At 42.4% G+C, this 5,282-nt stretch overlaps 1 long non-coding RNA gene across 2 annotated transcripts; it reads left to right on the forward strand.

The window, feature by feature from the left end:
- The first annotated feature begins 3,399 nt into the window (after nt 1-3,399).
- LOC143131550 (uncharacterized) lies at nt 3,400-4,778 on the forward strand. Of its 2 annotated transcripts, XR_012988119.1 has the most exons (5): nt 3,400-3,578; nt 3,688-3,868; nt 3,974-4,161; nt 4,307-4,568; nt 4,670-4,778. It is a non-coding gene; the product is annotated as an uncharacterized LOC143131550 (long non-coding RNA). The 2 variants fall into 2 exon arrangements; XR_012988118.1 differs by having other exon boundaries at nt 3,400-3,868.
- Nucleotides 4,779-5,282: the final 504 nt, after the last annotated feature.

Below are 5,282 nucleotides of genomic sequence, written 5' to 3' on the forward strand. Positions count from 1 at the left end.
CATTACAAAAAATAAAATGATGACAGTTACACAAAGTTACATAAACAGTAATAAGCAATCCTTTATGACCTTTCCAAAAATCCCTGTAACATAATGTCAGAGACACTAGGGTCCAAGAAATTCAAGTGAGGTTCCCAAATCTTAAAAAATTGGTTCGATTTTGAACGCATTACACATGTCAGGTATTCTAAAAGTATCATGTCAGACAATACTTCATGCCAACCCTTAATAGTTGGCACTTTATCACTGATCCATCGCAACAGAACATTTTTCCTAGCTGCATATGTTAGGATACAATAAAGTATTTTAACATCCCAAATCTAGCTGGTAGACCAAGATTAAGAGACATAGGATCCAGTTCCAGCTTCACACTCAATATCTTTTCCAGCTTCACACTCAATATCTTTTCCATTTCTGTTACAATATCAGACCAATATCTCTGCAGTTTATGACCATGAGCAGTGAGTCAGAGTACCGACTTCTGTTTTACATTTCAAACACATAGGTGACAAAGTGCAATTAAACAGATGCCTGCGATTGGGAGATATGTGCATTCTATGTAAAATCTTGAACTGTATTGATTTAGCCCGGTTACAAACTGAAATTGAGTTATCATAGGTCCACATATCACACCATTCATTATCCTTTATTGCAATAGAAAGTTCAGTCTCCCATTTTCCTCTAAGATCCTGCAAAGCTATAGCTGGTAGTACACATAAGGCTCTATAAAGTAGTCTAATAGACATCCTCCCAAATGTTCCAAACAAAACCCTCTCCAAGGGAGATGGTTCAGAGTTATCAGTGAGAGTTGTGCTTTGCAATATGTAATGTCTTATTTGTAGATAACGGAATAAATGCTGTCTGGGGATGTTATACTTCTCAACCAATTGACTAAATGACATTAAAGTCTTATTATGACCGCCGCGCAGCGAAGCGGCGGTCATATAGGTTTAGTCAGATTTTTTTTTTTTTCTCTTTTTCGCATGCCCAAATTTCTGTCAATGATTCCCGGGACACTGAAAGACCGGGGTACACGAAACTTGGTGGGCATGAAACCCCACATGGATAGCATGGAACCATCGTTTTTCGTTTTGATCTGTAGCCCCCCCGCTGGACTGGACCCCCCGAAAGGAGGGTAGGGCAGACACAGTTTTCTGTGAATATCTCGAAAACCGTAGGGTTTAGGAGGACCATTTTTTTTTTGTATGTTGATCTCAAGGGGCCATGTCAACCCATTCCATAACCAAAAATGAGGTGTTGTAATTGAAGGTATCTGTCAAAACTGTACAAAATTGGAAGTGTAGGATCATTATGACACCCTCTGTATGCACGCCAAGTTTCGTGGAATTCCGTTCATGGGGAATAAATTAATTTATGTTACTAAACACCAACTGGCCTGTAGGTGGCCGGAGACAGTTTTCTGTGAATATCTCGATAACCGTAGGGCCTAGGAGGTCCACCTTTTTTATGTATGTTGGTCTTAAGGGGGCATGTCAACCCATCCCATTACCACTTATTTCATGTATAGCGCCACCTAGTTAAAAATTAAAAAGCAAAAAATTAGGTGTTTTCATCACAATATCTCTGGCTGACAAGGTCAAAACTGCACGAAATTAAAAGTGTAGGATCATTATGACACCCTCCGAATGCATGCCAAGTTTTGTGTACTTTCGTTCATGGGGGGCCTTACAATAAAATAATTTATGTGTACATTTAGTGACGTACACCAACAAGGATTCCCGGAACACTGAAAGACCGGGGTACACAAAACTTGGTGGGCATGTACCCCCACATGGATAGCATGGAACCGTAATTTTTCGTTTTGATCTGTAGCCCCCCCGCTGGACTGGACCCCCCGAAAGGAGGGTAGGGCAGACACAGTTCTCTGTGAATATCTTGAGAACTGTAGGGCCTAGGATGACCATTTTTTTCCGTATGTTTGCCTCCAGGGGTCATGTTAACCCATTTCATGTGCACACATGTGCACAAACAGATACACACACACACACATACACATACATTCACAGTAATCATACGTATGACACATACTCACACAGTAGACATATGTATGCTTGCATGCACAGGCACATACGCAGGCACACACACAAGCACGCACACACACACACATGCATAACATAAACATGTACATGCACACATGCACACAATTCAAGAATTTCTCAGAATTATGAACAGGCAAGATGGAGGTGGGGTTGTATAAAATGAATTTTACATGTGAAATCTATGAACTAATCATGTTTTGGTACTTGTTGTCTAGCAGATATCAGTGAGAATTGAGTGTGGATAATGCAATTTAGTGAGACAGCTAGAATCATACAGGCCTTTCAGCGTGATTTATTTTTGTGGAAAAAATGTGCTGGACTGGGCGGCGGTCATATTTTGTACCGTTCTGCGGTACATCTAGTTGATGTTTATGAATGTTGGCATAATGTGTCATTCGGTTTTTGGAATGTCAAGTTGATATTGTTTGGGTGTCATCATTATGACATCTTGACATTAGCCAAGATGACATTATTTGACGGTGTCTTTGTCATGACAACTTGACATTAGCCAAGAAAATGTAACCCGTTTACAATATTGTCATGACAACTTGACATTTGGCATGATATTCACTGCATGAAAAGTGTGATTTCCGTCAGTATGCGGCACTGTAGATTGTCGTGGAAGTTCAGTTTAATGGCTGTTCGCGGCAGTTTGCAGGCAATGCCGAAAACTGCCATGAATTGTCAGAAATTGACGGGGGCCTTGCTTGGCAGTCGTCCGCCCACGACCCCCCTCCTCCTAATTCTAGGGGAGGCTTTAACATGTAAATGAAAATGCTGTGAGCTATACAAATGCAAATCAGGGTAGCAGGGAGAGTGAACTGTGCATGCTGGCATGACTATGGCCTTTGGTCTTGCTTAAACAACTCCCAGTAATACGCTCAACAGGCAGAAATGATGCTGGGTATGACATGTCTGTTCCCTGCAAGCTCCAATAATGTAACCTGACTTAAAACAGTCGATAGAGTTTAGATTCAGATTTTCCCTTCACACCAACACAATGAGAATTTCAGAGGCAAATATTTAAAAAATGATTGTCTTTATCACTATCTTCATTCAACAAAAATATATGCAAAATTGCATATATTTTTGTTGAATAAAAAATATATACCTATATAAGTGACCCTGCTGTGGCGTATAGACTGAGAATGTTTTGGACTGTGTAAATAGTCTACCAGGGAAATAGCCAATGTTTTGGACTGTGTAAATAGTCTACTACCAGGGAAATAGATTGGCTGTTTCCCTGGTAGTAGACTATTTACACAGTCCAAAACATTCTCAGTCTATACGCCACAGCAGGGTCACTTCAATAAACCACTAAGTCCAACCGTTACGCCCCCACGCCAGCAGGGGAGACACTTCCTCTAGTGAGCAGTGGTTGCACTGTGGTCGCGCTTCCACCAGAACAGCTGATAGGATAAACAACAGTCAGTGTGCGGCGGCAAATTCAGAGAGGAGCATCTCCAAGCCTCGCCTTCCCACAGGCTGCAGCGAGCTGTACTTGGATTCAGCAGAACAGTAAGGCTAGCCTACAGTTTCATTAGGCTACTACTTCACGTTATTTGGAAGTATGTGGATGTGAATCATAAACAACGCGCCCGCGATCGTCTGCGCTCATTCCTTCTAGAAGAGGGGACCTTTAAACGAGCACTTCCCTTTTTGCTTGGAAGAATGGAGAGCATTGGATCTAGTGCCAGATGAGTGGTTACTTGTCTCGCCAGGAGAATGGACATCTGCTTTCGGGAAATCAGAGCCGCCGTAGCCTACCAGGGTTCACTCGGAGACACATAGGCGCTACCGGAGCAATGGTAAGATTTAAAGAATACTATGCTTTCATTCTGCTGTAGGCTATAAGGAAATAGATAGGCTACGTTGATAGATACCGATCTTAACTGTACATTTTGTTTTCACAGACTAACTTTGCCTCCTAATGGGGTCGTGACTTCCTCTTTGCTCGGAGCTGTCTGCAAGTCATTCAAGCAATTAGGTAAACTCTAGGTTGCTGTCCATAGAGGACCGGTTGGCTCCTCTGGAGTCGAAAAACTGTGCGGGAGAGACAAACTTTAAGAAGAGAAGACTGGTGCACAATCCCAAGCTTGCGGTAAGAATATGTTCGATGACTGCTAGCTAAGCTAAAAGTACCCTAGCCTAAAACCAAAGCTAAGAGTAGCCTAGTAGCCTTGCAAAAGAACAAGTGAGCAGAACCAGCTTTATTAAAGTGTATTTTTTTGTGTCGTCATTTACAGGAAGCAGTACGCCGTCTTCACAACTCGGAGACAAATTGCAGGCGCTACGAACCGGAGCAAGGGTAAGATTTAAAGAATATGCTTTCATTCTGCGGTATAAGGAAATAGATACGTATAGATACCATAGGATAGATACCGATCATAACTGTACATTTTGTTTTCACAGACTAATCTCTCCTCATAATGAGGCGGTGGCCTCCTATTTGCTCGGAGCAATATCTGCAAGTCCAGATTTACACGATGTTGAAAGACGACATTGTGTGTAAGTGACTTTTTTTTTTACTGTTTCTCCTTCCTTGTTTAATGTTACTGTGACTTGCGTTTGATTTTTATTGATACCACTCTCATTTAATTGTTTTCCAGCCGCCTGTAAGACATATTACGAGACGGTACGCAGGAGTTTTAGGTATACCCAGCCAGAAAACTCATTGCGGGCGGAAGCTGCGAAGAGTTCAGCTCGGAGTCGAGCGAGAAGAAATAGGGTAAGACTTTATTTGGTGCATTGATAGTGTTGTGTCCATACGCAGTGCATCATTGCACAGTACTGATTCATTGTTTTTTACAGCTGCTGGAATGGAGACAGAGTGTGCTAGCAGATGACGAGGTGGAACTGTCTGACGAAGAAGATGGCGTTGTTGGTGGGGTCTCTGGATGGATTGTACGGTCGCCGTCATTTCGTAGGCTGGAGCTCTCTGAACTCTGTGCGAAGCTGCAGTCCCGGTAAGAGGCGACTCCGAAGTACAGAGCCACGCACAATAGGCGTCTGCACAACGGACCTGCCTCGGAAAGAACAGCGCCAGTTACTGACAACCCAGAGGAGGCAAACGGACAGTTCGCTGAGTTGTAGTTTTTGGATCATCCTCCACCCATGTGTGGGCAGATCCTCGCTTTGTATATAGTTGTGTTTGTTTTAATAAAGCTCTTTCTTTGCATAAACATGTTCCTGGCAAATGTTCATTTCCTCTATAAATTCATT

The sequence above is a fragment of the Alosa pseudoharengus genome, unplaced genomic scaffold (genome assembly GCF_046254945.1).
Source record: "Alosa pseudoharengus isolate Yale_2024_CS ecotype anadromous, Long Island Sound unplaced genomic scaffold, YU_APseudo_1.1 YU_APseudo_1.1_scf_18, whole genome shotgun sequence".
NCBI classification, from domain to species: Eukaryota; Metazoa; Chordata; class Actinopteri; order Clupeiformes; family Clupeidae; genus Alosa; species Alosa pseudoharengus.